The sequence below is a fragment of the Parasteatoda tepidariorum genome, chromosome 1 (assembly GCF_982258835.1).
Source record: "Parasteatoda tepidariorum strain Cologne lab strain chromosome 1, Ptep-v5.0, whole genome shotgun sequence".
Classification (NCBI taxonomy): domain Eukaryota; kingdom Metazoa; phylum Arthropoda; class Arachnida; order Araneae; family Theridiidae; genus Parasteatoda; species Parasteatoda tepidariorum.
The window spans coordinates 52,726,244-52,750,867 of record NC_141755.1 but is presented as its reverse complement, the minus strand read 5'-3'; the positions used below and the strand labels follow the sequence as shown (position 1 = coordinate 52,750,867).

At 29.1% G+C, this 24,624-nt stretch overlaps 1 protein-coding gene across 2 annotated transcripts in view; it reads right to left on the bottom strand.

Moving 5' to 3' along the window:
• LOC107447458 (uncharacterized) overlaps window positions 1-24,145 on the bottom strand; it is a 99,440-nt gene extending 75,295 nt beyond the window's left edge. Inside the window, exon 1 of one of the 2 annotated variants that reach the window (XM_087163866.1) lies at window positions 24,021-24,145. The gene's annotated coding sequence lies outside the window, so the exon portion shown is untranslated. Of the gene's footprint in view, window positions 1-22,389; window positions 22,727-24,020 lie in introns of those variants that run through there. The other variant, XM_087163848.1, reaches the window with a different exon arrangement.
• Window positions 24,146-24,624: the final 479 nt, after the last annotated feature.

Here is a 24,624-nt window from a genome sequence, read left to right as displayed (position 1 = left end):
AAAATTCCATTTCGTTTTTCGCTCATCCCTATTTAATTAACGAATTAATATTTGAAAAAACTGTATTAACATCAAGTGTCATTCAAAACAAGTTTTAAAAAAATGTATTTGAAATTGAGTGAACGAATAAAAAGTATTTTATTAACGATTGAAAATTTGAACAAGATATAGGGAGAGCGTGACCTAATACTAGGAAGTGAAAAAAACCTAGATTGTAATTAGAGTGTAAGAAAGAATATATAAAAAAGACACCGATGACCCATCAGCGTCAAAGGGTTAATGCGTTATTTTTCGCTAAACAAGAACATCAAGATTTCGAAAATACTCTAAATACTCTTTGATTTTGTTATAGTGGGTACTTAAAGTACTCAGTATAAAGTAATCGATAGTTATCTTACAAAAAATATCTTACAGCTCTGCTACATTCCATCTCAATAGTCTGAGGGTTGAATTTAAATTTTTAGTAAATCTAATGAAAAACAAAGATAATTTAATGTATTAATTAATTTATATAATTTATTTGTTAATTGATAATATTTATTGATTAATTTATATAAATTATTTATTAATTGATCCTTTCACATAAATTCTAAGTTTGTTCAAGAGAATTAGAACAAACGGAAAAAATTTTAATCGTTATAAAATCTCTGTTTGTTAAGACATTTTAAGAATAGGCTAGAATAACAAAAAATTAACATTTGATAACTAGTTATAATTGAATTGCACTAGGAAACAAATTTTTTGTTGCATCTATGCAAATACTTGATATTACCTAATTCGGGTATGGGAATTGGAAATAGGAAATTAATTTTGCTTCTATAGCTACAGAATCACATAACAAACAGGTCATAACGCAAATTTTTTTCCTTCGATATTAATATATATGTGAAAGTATTTATTAAAATAATAATCAAGAAAAATATGGTTCATTAATTTATTTAATCTTTTGAAAAAAAGTTACACAGATTATGAATGACCTTTAATTACGATCACTTAATCATTTAGGAGATCCTGCCACATTCTTCATTCAAAGTGTTTTATATTTATTGTGTAATAACATATCGGAGGAAATAATGGTTTAAATATTTTTTTGAGACTTATTTTAAACTAAATGTGTAAAATGTTTTCTTAAAATATTAAATGTATTATTAAGTACTACTAATAAAAGTTTGACCTGGAATTGGAACGTTTTTTTTAAGCACAAAACTTAAAACAGCAGTGCCCTTTTTTATTTGGAAAAAAATAATAAAATAGAACATTGACTTGAATATGTGTTATGTCCTCCTATGTTAACAATCTTCAAAAATTTTAGATAAAAAGACAGTGATCTTAAAGCAGAAAACATTGCATTTTCAGCATTTATATTATGTTGGCAACACATAGTATTAGTTGTTTTCCTATATTATTTTTATTATTATAGAAAAAAAATTCCCTTCTGTTGCAATTTATGAAAAAATTAGTTCAAATGAAAACCAAGTTTTTATTAAATCTATTACCTTATATATCAAGTTAATGAAATTTTTTTAATTTTTAGTAATTCCAAATAAAATATTTTACGTTTTGTTACCTCGAAGACTCAAATTTAGACCAAATGTTCCTTACCAGATGTAAAGAAAAGAACTGGTTTTCAAAGGCAGCTAGTAATATAACAAGAAAGCTAATTATATTTCTCAATAAGAAAAAATTTTAAAATAAATAATTTTATATAACCAAAGTTGCAAATTTTGCTATCAAAAAAGTATATGGAGCGTGAAGACAGCTTCATTCGAGCGATTAGTGAATATTGATGAAATTTGTAAAACAAATAATATCCAGGCTATGTTGGTAATGCATTTCAAATTATTCTGACCTTTTAACTTGTATTAGAAACAGAGCTTTGAAAACATCACTCCAGACAAATATAATTGGAAGAAAAGTGTACTTTATCTGGAACAATAACAGAACGAAATATAGCTTTTCATATCCAAATTATGGATGCATGCAAAGCAACCTACCATTTTGTTCTGTTTCAAACAAATTCAAGACTCTTTCGGGCAATTTAATATAGATGTGAACAATAAACATACATAGTTCATTTTTAAAATTTTTTTTTTACATAAAGTACTATTTCCAAACTTATTCAACGTTGAAAGTGTTTTTACACAATTTTAGGAAACATTTAGGTTCATAAAACCAGCGAAATGTGAAATCAGATTTTTGACATAATATTTCCTCTTAAAAATGTACTCTGAAATATTATTCACCTTAAAAATGAGCTTTTCACAAAATTCTTTTGAAATAACGCAATCAACGCCATCTTTATATTTGAATCTAAAACTTTTGGAGAGGCATGGTTTTTGTGTTTCTGTCTCCAAAAACTGGATCTTGTTTTCACCAAAAATACGACCCTATTTTTGCAAATTAACAAAATGGACAAAATTTTCACAATTTTAAAAAAAGAGGACCTTTTTACTAAAAATTTGGAATGAATCCAGTGAAAGTAAAACGCTTCTAAATATTTTGCTCTCTTATCTTAAAAAGTACGTGCATAGAAAGTGAACAAATTGTCAGGTGTTTTTTGCTCAGTAGTCGATCTTTAAAATCTTAAAAATAATTTTTTAAAAAAATATTTTAGTATACACATAGATACAAGAAATTAATTTTACTCGTGTCAGTAGTAAAGGACAATTTACTAGTAAAGTTACATCTTGTGAGAAATTAAAATAATAATTTAATTACAAGTATTTAGCAAATGCCCGCTGCATAAATTTTTTTAAATGAAATTTTTAAATTTTTCGATCACAAATAAGATTTAGAACAAAAGTTACATGAAATGGTTTACAAGATTTAATATAATTGTCAAAAAATCAATCTTAACTTAATTTTCTTTAAAGCAATGCAAATTGTCTAAAAAAATCACTATCGCTTGAACATTTGCTTTGCAATTTATTCGTGACCGTTTTGTTTTCGAAATGAAATTTTTCAAAAATTTTAACGTAAGGAAATTTTTTAATTTATAATAAATGTCTTAATATCTTCTAATTTTTCAAATATCACAGTTTTCTTCAAATGCATAATTGATACACGAAAGAGTATGCTCTTAGCATCAAAAATAAGCTTGTAAATTTCACTGTCATACTCGCAAATTAAAAAAAAATTATATTGTACTTATTTTATTAGTAACATTAGTGTCTTGCTCACATACTCCCACAAATGTTTCACAATAATTTTAATATCTTTAAACTGATTGTTGTATCGAAATCAATGATTATTAAATTAAAAGGTCCAAAATATTTTACAATTCATGTACAACTTTAGTTGCCGATTTCATTCTCATAAAACTTGAATCTAACAATTTTGCGTATTGATTATAAGATTTTAAGAATTAAAAAAGTACTTTTAGTTTTTATACAAAAAGTACTGACACACAAAGTACTTTTATTTTTTATAAATATGCAATCAAGCAATAACATTCTCAGGAGGTTTAAAAAAAAGAGTGAAAGTGATAAGTTTACACGCTAATTTCTGTAATGATTATTGTATTTTATAATATACAACAAGCAATATAACACTCTCAGAAAAAAAAGAGCGAAAGTGATAAGTTTACATACTAATTTCTGTATTGCTTATTGTATTTTATAATATACAATAACCAATATAACACTCTCAGAAAAAAAAGAGTGAAAGTGATAAGATTACTCACTATTTTAACTAGTGTTTTATCGGTATTACTTATGGTATTTAATAAATATGCAATAAGCAATATAATACTCTAAGGAAGTTTAAAAAAAAGTCTGAAAGCTATAATATAACGCATTAATTTTATAAATGTGTGTAATATGTATTGCTTATTGTATTTTATAATATACAATAAGCAATGTAGCTCTCTCAGAAAAAAAAGAGTGAACATGATAAGATTACTCACTACTTTTACTAGTGTTTTATCGGTATTACTTATGGTATTTAATAAATATGCAATAACCAATATAATACTCTAAGGAAGTTAAAAAAAAGGCTGAAAGTTATAATATACCGCATTAATTTTATAAATGTGTGTAATATGTAATGCTTATTGTATTTTATAAAGTACAAAAAACAATATAGCATTCTCAACAAGTTAAAAAAAAAAGAGTGAATGAGATGAGATTACACACTACTTTCGTTGTTTTTAAACAACCTGTTGTGAAAATAATTATTCTAAAAACGCACAAAATAATAATTACCATATTAAAATTATTTCTGAGCGTTTTCGAAGATAAATCACGTACGAAAGTTAATCAACATCTTCAACTCGGATGAACTCACCCTCGAAATGAATCGAAAGCATCCAGTGTTTTCAGTTGTCAATGCTCCAAATTGTCCATCAAATTTAATGACTTGGCTATTAGAACCGAAACTGAAAAAAATTGTAACACTAGAATTGTTTTTGAAAGATAGCACTTATCAAAAGTAATTCAAAAAGAGTCTTTCATTTAAAGCAATTTAGTCAGCCCATGGTTGAAAGATTTCAAACTCCACTGACGCAATGCGTCAATTTTCACGCCACTTTTGGAAGGAGAAGGATTTCTGCAGGATTGTTTTTTGACTAACTTTCGTACTGGTTCAATAATTTTTTAAGAAACATTTGAAAAGATCGACAAACCCGTATGACGTAAAGCACAATATTATTAAATCTCTATGATATATTTTTAGGTGCCGTTTTGGCATTAATTTGATAATTTAGGGTAAAAGATCAAATCAATGCCAAATATAGACTTCAAATGGATTAGAATGTGTGTTTGTGATGTTAAAAAGGTTATGACGAAATATTAAGTGAATTCTAAAATTTTTCATACTTTAATTTCTTGATTAACTCTTTGACGCAAAATTTTTATTATGCATATTTTTCATACTTTTCTTATTTTGTATAAATTTAGGGCAAAATAAGCGAAAAATATATTTAGTATATTTATACCTTACGGTTACAAAATACGGCATGAGACACCGGTGTTTTTTTCTACATTAAAGGTAAAATCTTCCAAACAAGGCTCAATTCCAAACAGTAATTTTTCAAATTTGCACTTATTTGCAGTTATTTAGATCTAAGAGAAACAGTTATTATTCACTGAAGTTTCCTTAATTTACAAAATATTTTATTGATGAATTTTTGAAAATGAAAAATTTTTATTTTCAAACTACTTTTTTCAGATTTAATATTTTAGTACGAATATAATTCAGATACTCTAATATTTTTTTCATAACTAAGAGACTTTTTTATAATTAAAAAATAGCAAAATATGTATTTTTCTTGCAATTAGAGAGCCAGAAAAAAATATATGAAACCGATAACGGCTACCCATCTACGTTAAAGGGTTAAGAAGAAAAAATAGTCTAAAAAGCTAATATTTTAAGGAAATGACGCAACGTGCAAAACGGCGTTCACAATACATGCGAATAAAATATACAATAAAAAGTTATCAATAATTTTGAACAAATAAAATAAGAACATAAATTTGTCTCCTTAAATACATTTTTTTAGATGAAATGCAATTTTTAATATTACTGGGGCGAAATTTATATATTATTCATGATACTCACTATAAAGAAAAATAAAGTGATATTTTTGATGCTTAAAAAGCAAAATTATTCTATTTTTAGCTTACTGTCATACAAATAACAATGAAATTCTATAATTTCAGAACTATAAAACCATAATATTAGTCACGACACTGTTCAACTCATTAAAAAAATTCAGCATTTTTTTAAAAATTAAGAAGTAATTTTTAAATAAAATTTATTGTTATAAAATTTAAATAAAATTTTTAAATAAAATTTATTGTTTTAAATAAAATTTATTTGTTGTGAAAAATAAAATTTTCTTCTTTCAAAAAATTAGAAGAAGCATAAGTAGTTTTTTCACACAATTTATATTAAACTAAACTTTATTATTTTGAAATTTATGCTAGAACCTTTGTATTACCGTCTAAAAATTCTATTTTTTCAATCGAGTAAAGTTATCAAAGAATATGATGGGGATTTTTAAATCAAAATGTTTATTTACTTAAATTTCATAATTTCTAAATTTAAAAAATCTTTTATAAAATTTTTTAAAAAATAAACACGTTTTCTGTTAAAATATTTAATTCTTTTTTTAAGATTGGATATTTTAGCTAGTTTACTGAATAAACTTTATAGAAAATAGGTACTTTTGACAGAAATCTATAACAAAAAATTAACATTCAAGATTACACCAAGTGCACAAAATTTAGAATCAAGAATGATTCATGTGGAAAAATAACTTCAACTTAAATCAATGCTATTCCATTATTCATCGTTCGATTCAGAAAACAAACTATCGATGTGGTAATTTTTTATCAAACGAATTAGCAAACCATAAGGAAATTACTCTTAAATATTTATTGCAAAATAAATAAAATATAAACTTATGTTTGCAATTTTGGAAGTTACTATTTTTGAAATTAATTATTTAGGTCTTATAGGTTTGGCTCTGCAAAGAAAGAGCAATGTAAATAAAATAAAAATTGAGAAAAAAACTCGTGAGAAAAATCACAATAACTTTCGATCAAATTGGAATTCCGAGAAAAAAACCTGGCATGTTCATAAATAAACACAGACCTTTCAGCACGTTAAATTTCAACTATGAAGTTCCATATCTTAGGTCTGTAGAGCGGTCCGCATAGTATTTTGTTCAACAAGTTTAATAGTTCTCGAACTTAGTATTGAATATTAATTTTTTTTATTATCTTTTACTTAGAGTACATTTTTTATTTGCAGTTTTTAAGTCAAATAATTTCTGCGTTGTAAAACAGAATGTAACGTAAAGCTGAACATCCAAATTACATATATTACTGAAATTATATAATCCAATTTATATACATTATTCCGCTTACGATGATTTTGTAATGCAAAGAGTTCATTTACATATATTATGTCATAGCAGTAGTTTGAGAACATGTTTTCAAATAAACATATATTGAACTAAAGCAGAAATTTTCAAAACATATAGAATTTTTATAAATTTTTTGTCAGAAGCTTGGGAACACGACCTTTTGTCTACCAGACTATTTTTTTTTGGTATAAATTTAAATTATTTACATGCAGTGAAAGTCAAATTCATTGAAATATTAATTCATCGCTTTTGTCAGCTAGAAAAAATATTCGAAATTACGGAAAATCCGTAGTTGATGAAGAATATTATTTTAAATTTGCTTATAAATCGAAAGTTGTGAAATTAATCATAAAACTTTTTTCAATCAAAAATTAAAATGTAATGAAGGAGTCTTCTGCTAAGCCTAAGCCGGTATGAATTTCCGACATCGAGTCACTTGGCTGCGTTGCTTCTAAATTTCGAATTCTTACCTAGAATTGCATCATCAATTTTTGGCATAAAACACTCTCACCCTTCATGGTTCAATTGGCGAGAAATAGAGACAGAAATAAAAACTTATTTTTGTCATTTACGAGCGATAAATGCTCTCATTTTGTTTACTTCGAACTTACTTTCGCAAAAGAATTATTTCATAATGTCTTGAGTCATCGTTCTAACAATTTTCAAAATATTTGCAAAGCAGAAACGAAATTTGTCACGCGTTGTTTCTTGTTTGAGTATTTAGATACTTGTTTGTTCTTTGAAAAACTAGATTTTTTTTACTCTGCTAATAAAACCTTATATTCGATCTTTGTTTAAAAAATATCAACTAAATTAGCACTACTTTAAGACTGAAACCTAATTTCAGAAATTTCTACCTTTATAATAAAATAATTTTTGGTTAAATATTTAAATTTTCAAATTAGAAATTTAAAAAAATTTGTATTATTGTTATGTAATATCTAATATTATTTTACTTAGTTTAATTTGAAAATAGAATTAATGTGTGACAAATGCATCACCCCTCTTTATTACGTTAAACCAAGGTTAAAAACTTACGATTACAAATTCAACATACAAAATCTTACAGTGCTAGAAACTATAACTGACACAAGAATTTATATATCTGAAATAGATATCCTTTTCTTGAGGAATTGGAATTAAGGGAGAAAAAGTCATTGGTTGCGTATAAACGTTTATATTCTGAATTTAATTCAACATTTTCATGAATTAAATGTAGCGTATATATATGCGTTTGATCTTTAGTTTTTGTATTAAATGTATACTTTTAGTGCATTTTGCTTACTTGAAATGATTTTTTTTAGTCATTAAAGTTAATTTCAGATTATCAGGCTTGAATTTCTTCGTGATTGTCGTTTGAATATAATAATCTTCTGTGGAAGAAATTATTTTTAAATACTGTGAGATTTGAAATTAAAGCATTTTTTTACATAGATAACTTGACTCTGGTAAGGAATTGAATTTGAACAGTAAAAATTTTTTGTTGAAGTTATGAACGAATAGTTATGACATAGTCATGAATAGTTAGACAGTTAACGAATGTCTTTATCATATGATCACTTCAAGCTATACTAGTTGTGGATTACCTTTTTTATTTAAAAAAAATGAAATAAAAAAATAAATAAAAAACTTTCTTTTTAAATGAGTATTACCGGTCGCTGGCACACGGCTGAGAATAAAATGTTTTTATCTGATTCTAAACGCATCAATGAATAATTCTCAAGAGAACATCGAAGTCATTTTCTTTTACGTAAAAGCCGATGAATAGCCGATGTAAAAGCCGATGAGTACGGATTTAACGAAAATCTCTTTAAAGACACACCTTTTAATTCCACGAGCTTTCAAAAGAGTAAAAAGTTTGTTAAGGGAGTTAACATTTTCGTAGTTAGAATCAACTCTTGGCTTATCAACCCAAGTGCTTATCTAACTGTCAGTTGATTTCGATTTCGTTTACGTTCTTTTTGTTACGAAGCCATTTTTTTAAAGTAAATTTTAAACGAACCGGATATTAACTATTCCTGAATACAGATTCAAGGTCAGCTTAGGAGAAGTGTTTCACATTTAGTTGAATGATTCATTTTGATTTTTCAGAGAATGAAAATAAAAAGAATCGTAATCATTAACGTCCAAGATTCACATGATTTGACATCATGGATGATTAATTTCTCAATAAATTGAACAGGAGATTAAAAAGGAATAATGATATTAGATATTATAGAGGAGAAAATGTTGTAAAGAAACAATTTTACATAATCTTTTTCTAGATAAAATTGAATTAAATTTTGATGCAATTAGATATATGAAGAACTTAGTGGATGAAGGATTTTATGGAGCTATTCGGAAAGATGTCAGCATCGTGACCTGCTGCAGAATAGACGCCAAGTCTTCGCAATTTCCGGGCAGAGTAACGAGAAAGAAAAAAACATTATTCGATGGCTATATCTCAGCTATATGTCTGATTAACACTCCTAATAATCTAGAGCCGTGGTGGCTCAGGGGATAGAGCGTTCGCCTTCCAATGAGGTGAACCGGGTCCTTACGAATACCGCATCCAGCATGTACTGACCACAGTGCTGACGTAAAATATGCTCAGTAGTAGATAGATGATGGGTTTGAGACCGCTTGCCATTAGGCCAACCGTGGGAGGTTTTCGTGGTTTTCCTCTCCATGTAACGCAAACGCGGGTTAGTTCCATCAAGTCCTCCACGAAGTAAGTTTCTCCCAATACTTTATTCAGGAGTTCCCTTGTCTTTTGGAGGGTGTTCAAAATTTCAAGGCTACGGAGTTTAACATTTGCAGTCGTAAACATAAAATTTGGGTCGGCTGTTCAACGACAGTTACACAAAAAATTTAAAAAACCTAGTAATCTAAATAGTTTTAATAATAATCTAAATAGACTTTATAAGATTTTGCTATTTTAAAATAATCTCAGAGGTTTTCAGAACCTACAAGAAAGGCAAGTGGATTGTAAAATATTTGCATCCTGTTAACAAATTTTTACGAAACAGAGACAAAGTTTAAAGGAATGCTCATCTTAAACTAACTTCACATCATTTTAATAAACTTAAAGAATTGTCATCCTGTTGAATATGTAAGTAAAATATTACTTAGTTAAAATTTTTACAGCAATTGAAAAATTACAGTTAAAACAAGGAAAAAAAACCCAAAAAAGTGTATTTTTTCAGTTGCTTTTAGTGCCATTTGCGTCATGTCCGCTTAATTTCAAAAATAATTTTGCATAATTTCTAGGGTCTCTCCTATTGCCAAAAGTAAAATTTATAGTTAAATTTTAATTAAAATTCACTGAAATTATTAGAACTTCATTCATTTATTTATTTATCTGAACTTCTTTCATCATGAATTCGCATTTTGAGCTATGATCATTTTCTTCAACTCGCATTTTAATTTATCTATTTTCCTTAATGCACATTTTGAGCTAAGTATATTTTTTGAATACTCATTTTCAGCTATATCCGTTTTCTTAAAAACGCATTTTCAGCTACGTCCGTTTTCATAAATATGTATTTTGAGCTACGTTCCTTTTCTTGAATACGCATTTTAAGTTATGTTTTTTATTTATTTTCTTAAATACGCATTTTTAGCTATGTCTATTTTTTTAAATATGCATTCTGAGCCATGTCTATTTTTTTAAATATGCATTCTGAGCCATGTCTATTTTTTTAAATATGCATTCTGAGCCATGTCTGTTTCTTAAATATGCATTCTGAGCCATGTCTGTTTTCTTAAATAATATGCGTTTTGAGCTTAGTCCATTTTCTAAAGCACGCATTTATTTTTAGCTCAGTCCAATATAATCGCTTCATATATATATATATATATATATATATATATATATATATATATATATATATATATATATATATATATATATATATATATATATATATATATATATATATATATATATATATATATATATATATATATATATATATATATATATATATATATATATATATATATATATATATATATATATATATATATATATATATATATATATATATATATATATATATATATATATATATATATATATATATATATATATATATATATATATATATATATATACTTCAATTATATATAATTACAATCTATATGCTTCAAATATAATTAACACATCATGTATGAATTAATATAAAAGGTAAGACGGTGTTTAAAAACAAGAAAAGTTTCATTCTTAAGAAAACTTTCTTCCAACCGTTTCTAAAATAAGGAAATGGTGCTCAAAATTTATTTCGAAAATCAACTTCCGTGCATTGAAAGTATCTCACAATACTCAGAATAAACAAACGCAAAGTTATGTTACACAACAGTGGTTTTCAATCACTTTTGTAAACAGAAAGGACTTCCTAAAATGGTTAGAACAATTGCACGCGGTTGTGTTGGTCATTTTAGGTGAGAGTTCAACCTTAAGTAAATTCGATTTTATGCTCAATTTAACTTTTGATGCGAGATGAACGTGTTCATAAGCGTGATAAGAATAACACACATATACATAAACACTGTTATGTAAATTTAATGAAAGTATACAGTTGGTTCCTCTGACATTTTATGAACTATTCTTCACTAATTTCCTAACTTAGAATATTTAATAAAATTCTATTCATATGAGAGACAAAAAAGTTAAATATTTCCGCAACATGCGTGTCAGGTATAGGTTCTATAATTTCAAGACCAACAGTATCATGGTGGCAATGAGGTCAGCATTGAGCACCAACAGTTTTTACTTTCCCGACAAGATAGTGATAGTACCCCTAGATTTGGAGCTGAATAAGCCTTGAAGCTGCTATCTGGGATAAAACCCAGATTCCTCAGAGTTGCAACGTCATGAAAAGGCTTTTTATTAGTTTTGAAATTTTGTATGAATTTACAAGCTAAGTTGGAGATCAGATAATATACAGAGAGCTGAAAACTGCTAGCAAAAAACATGTATAATATCTGTCACGTATTCCCTTAAGTATTCAAATGATAAATTAGCAGAATATCAAACTGGCATAGTATGAAATACATGAAGCATTCTACGCAATTACTGTGTGACATTCTACAGAATGCTGGTGTTCAATATTGCAGAATATGCCTCTTTGAAACTTTTCATTATTTTTTTTCTTTCAAAATAAAATTTTTATTTTCGTGAAAAGTGCCTCGATTGAATAATAGCATTATCATGGCATTTTATAAAATGCCTAGGTATTCTCGATGTTTCATACATTGACGACAATACAACGACTATAAAATGCCTAGGAATTCTTGCCGTTTCATACATTGACGATAATACAACGACTATAAAATGCCTAGGAATTCTCGCTGCTTCATACATTGACGATAATACAGCGACTACAAAATGTGTAGGAATTCTCGCTGTTTCATACATTGACGACAATACAACGACTATAAAATGCCTAGGAATTCTCGCTGTTTCATACATTGACGATAATACAATGACTATAAAATGCCCAGGTATTCTCGATGTTTCATACATTGACGATAATACAACGAATATAAAATGCCTAGGTATTCTCGATGTTTCATACATTGACGACAATACAACGACTATAAAATATCTAGGAATTCTCGCTGTTTCATACAGTGGCGATAATACAACGACTATAAAATGCCTAGGAATTCTCGCTGTTTCATACATTGACGATAATACAACGACTATAAAATGCCTAGGAATTCTCGCTGTTTCATACATTGACGATAATACAACGGCTGTAAAATGCCTAGGAATTCTCGCCGCTTCATACATTGACGATAATACAACGACTACAAAATGTGTAGGAATTCTCGCTGTTTCATACATTGACGATAATACAGCGACTACAAAATGTGTAAGAATTCTCTCTGTTTCATACATTGACGATAATACAGCGACTATAAAATGCCTAGGAATTCTCGCTGTTTCATACACTGACGAGACAAAACAATTACAAAATTCCTAGGAATTCTCGCTATTTCATACATTGACAACAATACAGCGAATATAAAATGCCTAGAAATTCTCGCTGTTTCATACATTGACAACAATACTGACAACAATATCTATAGGATAAAATTAAAGTAGAACATGAAATTTAGCAAAATATTTTGCAAACTATAATTAGATCTTGAATTTAACAAAACTGTTTGAATAGAACTTAAATAACTTAAAATTCATAATAAAAGCATTTGTAAACTAAAATTTAATAAAATCAATAAAATCATTTAAAACTAAATTCGAACTTTGAATTTGATAAAATCGAATAGTGCAAAATTGTCGGTTTGTCAACTGATGAAAATTCAAAATCAGATTGACTAAGTCAAACATCTGTCATTAACTGATTAATCCGCGGACATTAAACTGTCAATACTTTGCAATCAGACCAATGACCGACCAAAACAGGAAAAATAGAATTCGAATGTTCAACCACATGTAATTCTTAATGAGACAGGAGGAGTCTCAGTAACTGTCCCTCTCATTCTAGAACAATAGATTCGAACAGCATCACGTACCCTAACCAGGTTAATAAGGGAAACAGGCAAGAATCCGTATGTCTTTCAGGTAAACAGCCGACCAGGCATTATTTCTTTATCGAGAATGTTTAGGAAACATGCATGGCGTTCTTTATCTACCAGTAGTTTTTTTTATTTCAATTTTTAATAGTGGCATTTTTTCTTATCGAAATTGGGTTGAGAGGTTTGTGTTATCAAATCTTCTTATTCCACGATCGTTTGCAAAGATATAAATTTCTTTTGATGTTTGTGTGTTTTAGAAATCGGTTATTATCCTTTGTGTTGTGTGGACATTCTCTTTGGTCTGGTGGAGAGAATGTTTTCTGGGTTGTAAATTTAGAGAATGTCGACAAAGTTTGCTAAGAACTATTGAAACCGATTTTGAAAAATTACTCCCAGGAATACTAGTCTTTTGAATAAAAGATGTTTCGATTGAGAAAGATAAGCCTTGTTGTATTATGAATGAGATTTTTTAAATAAATATTTGCCAAACAGACTAATTGCTAATATATAATAATGAATATTTTCTAATTTGCCAAACTTCATGCGTCTAACTTTTTTTAGAAGTTCTTTTTATTAATGACTTTTCTATTTTGATATTTTTCCTAACTGATTTTAGCAAATAAGATTATGGTGACCAACGCTGTAAAGATTTTTAACCCAATTAGGAGGTAAAATCATGTGAGATTGAATCATTTTTATTTAAATATTGTCAGGCTAATTTTTTGAAAAATTCTAAATGGATTTAGAAGACAAATACTTAGCAGAACGGACAATCCCACCCAATTACGCGTATCATATTTGCAGACTTTAAGCGCACATAGCTTAATTAGAATAATAATAATAATAATAATAATAAAAAAAACAAGCAGCTCTAACACTTTTTTTAAAAATGACTGTCATTTACGCGTACTCCAATTCATTAACTTTAATTTAAAAATAACTTAACCTTAACTTTTCATTAACTTTAATTTAAAAATGGAATTTTTTTCGAATTTTTAAAAAAAAATTAAAAAAAAATTAAATTCAAATAATTGTTAATGGAAATTAAGAGTAAGCGTAAATGGTACCAGGGGTTACTTTAGGAAGTCCTGAACAGCCCACCCTCTAGTCCAGATCTTTCTCCACTTCCACTTATTCGCTTAGCTCAAAAAAGCACTGCGGGTTCAAACGGATGACGCTTAACTGGTCCAAACACAACACAATTATGGTATTTACGCTGCATAGTGATAACCTGGTTAGTAGGACGTTGGGCACATGTCCAAGAGTTCGTGAGTTCGATCCCCGCCGGCCGAAGACTCCCCGTGTAGTAAATGGTTAGCGATGAACGTTAAATTTGTCGGGTCACAAAGTCCTCCATGTTCCCACAGCAAATCATACTTCTGGGGGTACCTAATTGGAGATTGATAGTTCTCTGGTTCAGGTCAAAATTACGATCTGCGGATGAATTAATGGTTGCCCTGGGAGAAAAATCACGGAAACCTTTCACTGTGAGCCCGACGGCAAGGGGAATTTAACCCATGATCCGTCTGCCACCGACGATATTTTACATCTTTGTGAGCCGGGTGCAGAATCAACTAGTTATCACTGGGATTCGAATCTGGGTCTTCTCAGAGGCGAATGCTCAATCTCCCGCGCCACCACTGCTCGCACAACGGGCTATTTGCGACGTACTGGGAAACATCCCTGAGGATGATCCGGCGACATGCAATTACAATATTGATCCTTTGAAAGGGGATGGATCCCTGCCTTGGTAATCATCTACTTGCGTACGCACTTTACGGGTACAACAGCCTGGCACACACTCAGTCCCTTCGCAAGCTGATCAAAGTGTTTACCCACACGCTCAGAGAAAGCCGCTGCCAAGGATACTTCATTTCAGTGACCCTCTGAGGAACCGTGTCTTACGATAAAAACACTGTGAGATTTTATTTTAAAAATTAAATTCAATATCCAAAAATTTGAATGTGAAAAAAGTTGAATTCAAAACAGATTATTATTTTTCATCATTTTGCAAAGTAAACAATCTCGAGATCACAACGGTATCAACTACAAAACGTCGCAGGCTTATTAAAGCATTTGTAATAGAGAAAAAAAAAAAATTCAAGTTCGATAAAGTAGACAATGAAAAGAAATTATCTCACACTTACGAGATGACTGTTAATAACCTTTGAAAAACTCTTGCTTATGCAAAAGTCACACTCAAGGAGTTAACAATTTTGTCTTTTCTGTTCTTAAAAAAATTTAGTTAAAGCAGCTCAAAAAGAGAAAAGATCTGCAACCTTGATATTAAAATCCATTTAGTCTATGAACCTTGAAAAAATTGAGCATGACACATGCGTCTGATGTAAAAGTAGTTTTTTTAGTCAACATATAATCGTTTCACTTTCTGAGAGCAATTTATCATTTTCCCGTCGTGACTCAGGTAGATAGTAGCTAAGTTGATGATAGATGAACATCTTAAAGGGGGGAATGCACTCAAAACACCCAATGTGCTTTTTTGAAGGAATAATTACCTTCTTTAAAATTTACCTTAAGCATTGCGTCAAGATCTTTTAAAAGTTGAATCAACCTTAAAAGAACTTGACGGCAATGCTTAAGGTAGGTTTTAAAGAAGGTAATCATCTATTATCTTCTTTAAAACCTATCTTAATTTTGAATGAATAATTTTCAGCTTCTATTTAAGATTGGTAATTACACCGCGAAAAATTTTTTTTTGCTTTTTGTTGCATGAAATTTTCAGAAATATCTTGGATACTTTTGCATCACTTCTCTGCAACCGGCTTCTTGCTCCAAGCACCAGTTTTTTTTTAAATGACATTTTTAGACCATTTTTTGGGTAAATATTGAAGTTTAAAAATGTTATATATATGTAACACGGGGTCGCGTAAGTGTTGCGACAAACTTCTAGGGGAGTTAGGGCACTTCATCAGGATTAAAATTGTGTAGGAACCCATATCTATCTACATCTATCTATCTATCTAAAGTATTTGTAAAAATGTAACAAAAATTTGCTCCCAATTGTTATTATTAATTGAAGCTGTCTAATCTTTAGCATCGAAGAGTAGAATTTAGTTTACTTAAATGAAGAAATTTTATGTCTTCGTTTAAGAATTTTAATAATCCTTAATAGTAGTCATGTGAATTGCTTATCAGAAATACCTCAAAATCAAATTCGTTTAAAAGTATCAAGTTCTGCAATGTTGTATCCCATTATTTGCGAGATGCAAATGTGCAGAAATTTTATAAGGGTCATTTATGGCGAATTGTACAAAATTTTTAAAATAAGTTTAATAAGTTAACAGTATACAAGTTTACAGATTGATAAAAATACGATTTTTTATAAGGATCATTTATTTTAATATTTGCTGAGTTACATATTTTACATCGCCAATAAGGATACTTTTAAAAGACTTTTGTTGCCTAATTTCTAACCCCTGGTTTAAATTTTCTGAACGAAAAATTATCTAAAAGTGGCCAATGTATTTAAATGCTAGTAAATTTGATAGTTATTGTTTAAGAATTTCCTAAAAAGTATGAAAATAAATGATAAATTTTAGTTTTAGTGAAGTTCTACAATTTAGCTAAGAAGAAACAAAATTCTCCTAATGTACTATTATATCTTATTCTTTATGCATCTCTTTGTGTTTGAAAGTAGTATTGTAAAAACCACACACACAAATACATAGGTATGGTTAAGACTAAATCTTTATGTGTTAATTACATGCTAGAATGAATGCTATTCATTAATCTTTTTTAATTACGACGTTTTTACAAAAATAAACTTTTCGAATTTTTGTGGGGAAAATTTAACATTCGATACTTCGACTTCAATGACAGTGGATGAGTCTATTCTTTCGTTTTTGACAGTTACAAGCAGAATTTGTCACCATTTTTGTAGCAATCGAAATTTTGATAATGAAATTACCCGATCCCAATAAACCTGCGAAAAATAATATTGCACATTACGTAATAACTAAAGGTACCTCTTAGATAGAATCAAAGTAATATGTCTCATATACCAGTGAAGTGATTTTTTATATTTATAGTGGTAGCTACGCCACACGCACAACTAAATTGAAGATATTGTTTTAAATCCTCGTTTTCATTGTGAATTAAAAGGAAGAAAAATAATTTATACTTATACAATAAACTTTTATTATCACCTATAAAATCCCTCACGTTATTTAGGTGTGACCGTTCTTTTTAAGTTCACTTGAAAAACGTGATTTATTTTTTAAGAAAAAATTTTTTCTGTTATTTTTCATAGTAATGATTTAGTTCCGCTTGTCAAAATGATTTTCTAATACTGATTGGAAATTTTAGTAAATAATGCTTGCCAGAATTTTAAATATTTTTTCCCCGGGAAGGTGAGGGAGTGAGTTTCCTTCCTTACGGTAGGGGAGTTCCTACTGTAGACAAACCATACCTTATACGTACTGAAATACCCAAGGGGCCACTTGGGGCCCTTTCGTGATTCCTGGTGTTAGGTTCTATATAAATGTTTTTATAATGCTAACACATGAATTATTAAATAAGAACTTAAGTTGAAAACAATTGAATTGAATCTAGTAAGTTATTTTTCGGATTACAGAGCACCAAAAAACGAGTGGGGACAAATTGGTTCATCAGTCTTTCTAGTGTTAACCCTTTGACCGGTATCTCCCCTGCGTCAAACAGTTTAATATGTAAATCTGACCCCCCCCCCCTAACAAAAAAAGCGAAATATTACTGTAGAAAGTTTACATATTTATCGCAATTCATATTTTATTTTATAACCGTCGTTGAACAGCCGACCCAAGTTCATGGGTTTACGACTACAAACGTTCAACTCCGTAGCCTTGTAGTTTTGAACCAATCCAGAAGACAAGGAAACTCCTGGATCAGTACCCCCAGAGGTATTGATTTGTTGTGGGAACATGGAGGACTTTGAGACTCGACAGATTTAACGTGCATCAGTCACCATTTACTACACGGGGAGTCTTCGGCCGGCGAGGATCGAACCCACGACCTCTTGGATATGGGCCCAGCGCCCTACCGACCAGGCTATCCCGGCCTCGCAATTCATATCCTAAACTTCTTTAATTAGTATTAGAAAACTATTAAATGAGAAAGTGCCATTCAAATCATATAAAGCAGTGTACCTTTCTATCACTGCGGACCTTTCAACGTTTGATAATTTCACTGCTGCCCGCTGAGGGGGGGGGTTGATTTTTTTATATTTTAGATTACTTTGATTTATTAATTTTAATTTAATTGTATTTAAACATGTCTTCAAAATAAAATACAGTTACACCAAAAAATAAATATAAAGTGATTTAAAATTTTAACTTAATAGAACGTTAAATCAATGAGAACCCTGAGCTTGTTTCTTTGCAATGAGACGGTTCCATCTGGGGGTAATCGGAGACTATGATACATTACAAATATTAAAGAATTTATGTCACTACCTGAGGGCCCCCCTTTTTTTCAAAATAAAATTTTAAATGAACACAGATATTTTTAATTTGGGGTATAAACCTAGGAATTTAAATTTAGTTTTAATGAAATGGGCGGCCCGGTACCATTTGATCCACGAACTGGTACCGGTCCGTGGACCAGGGGTTGGGGAACACTGTTATAAAGCATTTGGAGGGGAGAGTAGCGATTTGCTTATTTCGCAGATCAAGGAATGGATAAGAAAAAGGCTTCTGTAAAAGGCTAAATCCCTCTTATCAGAAAGAAAAACCCGCAGTAAAATACAAAATAACTAAATTAAGAAAAATTACATTAAATAAACCAATAAATAGGAGTTGCAATTATCTTACATTTCCTAATAAGGGAGTAGGAAAGGGGCCATCACCAAATATGTTTACGTAATATTTGAACAATCCGTAAAATTAAAAAAAAATATTGAAAAAACTAACAGCTGCAGGATATTGTTTTTTTTTCTTTATAAAGATATAAAATTCGAGACATGTTATTTTCGTTCAAATGGGTTTCTTTTTGTTGTTATGCACAGCTTAGGAAAACAAGGTTAATGTATTCTACTTCATCAAGACATCCTCTTCGACGAAATAAGTATTATTTAGCTTTGTTTTCTACGTCAGTCCTTCCTGTTACGAAAATCAATATTTTGATTTCAGAAACTTTTATAGACAGTATCTATACAATTATTAACTTTTAAATCTATTATTATAAATATTTCAAGAATAAATTCAACTACTCTAAAAATAGTTTTTCTGGTGATGTTTTTCAAGACAATTTGCATAGGATAAATATAAACTTTAACTTCAACTCATAAAAGTACTTAGTTTGAAAAAAAAACCAGTTAAAAGAAATCTTGTTTTATTGTGAAAAAATATATATTTGTTCATTTCTTTCTAATTTAATATTATTACTTTGGAAGTTTTACATAATCATGTAAGTCTCTGAAACATTAGAGATACAATAAAAATCTATTATCTTTTCTTTTTATATGAAAATACTGTTTAAAAATAATTAGATTTTTTAGAAATCAAGATTTACTTCGTATTTTATTTACAGATACTATTTATAATTAGTGAAACATTCCTCGCTGCAGCCTGTAATGAGGCAGGGAGGTCATGGACGTTAAGACTCTACAATTTCGTGACTAGCATCATGAATGTGGCAATGTATCAACATTGTGCACAGGTCGCCTTTACTTTCCAGACAAATTGGTACTCATCAATTTGAAGCTGGGTGAGCTTCAAGCCACTACTGGGGATCGAACCTAGGATTTTTCACTGTTCAGTGTCTTAACCTCCAAGCCATGGCAGCTTATCAGTGCATCATTATAATTGTGCATCACATTGCTATTGTTGAGAATATTAAAATTATACTAAGTTATCAATTTAAAACAGGAAAAACATATAGAAATAAAAAAATATTAATTCTAAACCCAAAATTTAATGGGTATTCTTTTATACATAATAAATTAAAAACTTTATTTTTAAGAAAAACTAAAATTGTAATAAGTAAATTAGTAAATTGTCTACCTAAATATTTCACTATCGTATTCTCGTTGTTTAAGTTATTGTTAATGAGGATTAATTTGTTTATGCAGTAATTTACATTGTTTGAATGACTAAATAATCAAATTAATCTGTATAATAGTATAATTTATGATGACTTAGATAGGCGTTTTAATATTTTGCCCATTTTAAATTTCGATTCGTCATTTTAGAAAAAAATTTAAATTAAATCTTTAAAGAGCAATTTTTTTTCAGTAATAGTATTTGAATTATTTTTGATAACGAGATTGAGACTGATTTATTAAAAAATAATCACTTAACTTATAACTTAAAATTAATTTTATTTTAAAGCCTTTTTTTGCGAAAAAATGGGTTGGATTTTCGAAATTTTATTTACGGTAAAGTGACCATAAGCTTGAACTTCTGTGCTTATAAATAAGCGAATTTATAATTTCGCTGAAAAATGATCAAAGGAACGAATGCATAATGCCCAAAAGAAAATAACTCTTCAGTGTTGCTCTCTCTCTCCCCTTGACCTCACGCTATCCTTTACTGTTATGTTTATGCTACATTTATGTAAACAAAGCCCTTCATTGGTATTTTATCAGCAAATGGCTGCATAAAACATTGGTGGGGAAATAGCTTCCAAACGAAACTTAAAATTTAATGAAAAATTTAAAATTAATAAAATTAAATTAATTGACACTTAAAATTTAATGAATTATTATTTATTTATTTCAAATTATTATTATTCAATTAAAATTTAATGAAAATTGAATAATAATAACTTGAAGTAAACTTATCACGGCCTTATGAAGGGTTAAAGAAATTTAAAGTGAATTACCCTTTTAGCCAGTTAAAAAAATAAATTTGGCTAACCAGCAACCCTCTGTTTTAATTTTTATGGTTCAACTGAGTGGAAAATAATATATTAATATACAATAAATTTATTCATTGGACAACACGAATACTCCAACAAAAGAAAGGGTAATACTTTGTGTTATGTAGACCAAAGTAAAAAAGAACGTTAATAAAGTACAAATGAAAAAACTCATTTGTGCTTTATTTATGTTGTTTTTTTCTTTAACACAACAACTGTTTAAGGCACTGAAAGACTGATTGAATGTAGAGTAGCATGACACAAGGTCTGATGTTGTGCAAAAAATAAAATCTTTGGCTGTTCTGAATTTAGTGTCCTTGTTCAAAGGGTTAACTAAATATAAATGCTGAATATACATCAACACCGTCAAAATTTATCTGGTCGCCTGAGACCGTTTTATGCGTCTTTGGAATGTATAAATGACTACAAATACGTTTGCATCAAGGCAATAAATCAAGGAAGAAAGTTAAGATTTAAATAGTAAATAGAACACTAGATTTCCGCAATCAAATCACTATTTTTTAACCTGTAATAAAAGCCAGCATTTAAGGTAGCTAGTAAAATGAGTTATTTTTTCATTTATTGAGATAAAAAAAAGAGAAATATTTTTGTTCTTTCAATATTTAGGCAATAGTCGTGTTGTAACTTACAGCGTTTTCAAAATCACGTACGTAGTTGAGGCGTCAATAAAATTTTCACCGAAATTAATATAAGAAACTGTTGCTAATACTGTATGATTAATTAGGGGTATGATTATATTTTTCCAGTAATCAAAAATCCTAAAAATAAAACACGTTTAAAAATATTTTTAACGAGGCATAATACGAATTTTATAATTTTCTTAGAACCATCTTCTATTAATGAAATCATATTGAAAAAAATATTTCTGAAATATAAGAATATTTTCTGTTCATAAACTATTTGGTAAAATTCGACAGTTTGAACATTTTGATGGAAGCTCTTGAAATAAAATGAATTTACATTTATTATTTCAAAATCTGTTTGAAGAGGTAAGTACAAACTTCATTCCAAGTTTAAATATTTTCGGCATCAAATTATAGATGAAAAAAGTAATATCTAAAAATAAACTTAAGCTATATATCTGAAAAAAAAAACACGTTTATAGTTATTAAAAAAACGCCACTTACTTTAAAGATGTATAAACAAATCCGGCTTTTAGATCAAAATGATTTTTTAATCAACTTTTTGACAGGTCGATCGTGCCACTCACAAAAATAAAAAAGAACAAACACTACGCGCACAAAAAACTCCCAGCGTTTAAGAAAACCACGAGCAGAAAGATACAACAATCCGAACCGGCGTCTGAAACTTGAATGAAAAGATATCTCGAACAGGATTTTACACTATGCCGCCATCATTATTTTTATATTCTTCTCTAATCCGAATTTAACTCATACGTGCGCTGTGTCTAAAATAAAAATAATAACAGAAATTTGAAATTCTGACGTCACACATACAGGTGGCGTTTTCCTTACGGCGCGGCGGTCAAGTTCCACACGAGATTTTCTTTTGTTTTTGTTTTGTAGTCATAAAATCTAAGATGAGATACACGGTCAGAACTTTTATTACACGTTTTGTTTCTATTTTTTATGTTAGAATTTTCGCCTGTAGCTATTAAAGACGTTCTTAGCTTCTGCACTGACCGGATTTCGAACGTTTTCAGGATCAAAGATCATTTATATACTACCTGATTCGATGATCTTGATGAATTCTATTGAAGGCAGGAAGTTTTTTTTTTATTATTATTATTATTACGACGCTTAAAAAAATGCCTAAAAATAAGCATTAACGGATGTTTTCGTAATAAAAATTAAGCTCGTCGCGAAAAAAAATGAATGATTTAATGATGGAGCAGATTTGGAAAACAATGGAAGGGGTGTGATGACAGCGGCTGTGGCTTGTATATGGTTAGGAAAAAAATGCCGAAAAGCAATCAATCAATCCGTAAATAACATAATTAATTGCCTTACTGAAATTAAATAGATTAAATTCATTTATTATTGTGTGCCCTATGATTTTGAACCTTGGTATCATAATTATATAGCATTACAAAAAATTACCATGGGGTAGTGTTAAAGTAATTAAACACATTATTTTAATGTGTTTGAATTTACGAACTTAGTTAAAAATAGTCTTAATTATAAATAATTCAAGCAATTAAAATTTGTATCTGATCGTATTGTTCATCTTTAGTAATTCCAGAGCACGAACTTGCAACCCATTTAGTAACATTCCGGTACCTTAAGCCTATGCCACAATGGTCTTGAAAATAGCTTATTTGCTGGTAACACGTTGATCATAGAAAAGCACATGTAATAAACTTTACTAATTCGCAAATGGAGGATTGTTTAGGAGTTTGCCCGGGAGATAAACTCTGGGCCTTGTCTTCTGTGAATATTCAGAAACGAATTACTTAGCAAATATCTTTCGAATTCTAAAGGACGAGGCAGTAGTTCATAAAAAAGTACATGTAGTGAATTCTAATAGGCATATTTACTACGCGTATTCACATCGACGTTTTTCACACATAAATCAAATAATATTTCTCGCATAGCTATATTTTCCAGGTACAAAAGTCATATAAAACACAATTTAAAACTAGAGACACTTAAAACAGCTACATTGCTGGAATATTCTTAAATTTGTTCAATCAATAACGACTGATTTAATATATTTATTCTAAACCATATGATTGTCTCATCAACACTATTTTTTTAAAAACTTCAGCTGGAAGTTCGTAAAGTATATTCTGAAATACCTGTTTCTGTACGGAGAGAAGAATCAACTGGTCGAGGCCAGACATCCTAGAGGTTAAACAACACAATTGCGTATTCGAACATGCTTTTAGAAACTCCCTGCGGAGATGATGCTATTAAATAATTTCCAGACGTTCTAAACTTCATTCCATATTGGGATGGGTTACAGCGAGGGGGAAAATCAATAGTTGAGAATTTGAGAAGCAAAGATGCAACACAGTTGATCCCTTTTCGATTTAGGAATACCTCTCTTGGTCATAGTAAAAACTAATGCTGATTTTCGCACTTAATTTTATATCGCCAAAAATTTTAAATAGTTCATTATAGATTGCAGTATTTTTTCAATTTTTTACTTTATTTTTACCCTGTTCAATATTTTCGATACACAGATGAAATTTAACAACATTTCATTTGGGAAACGAAATACATAATTATAGATTTTTTTATGTATATTTAAACATGTCTTTGTTTTTTTCAAAGATCTTTTATCTAAAGCAGGATTTCTTAAACTTCTTGGTATGGAGACCATATGATATTCACAAGCATTTTGTGGCATACCGTACGCATTGTGCTCTGTAAGAAATTGACAATTTCTTCGCAATTGCA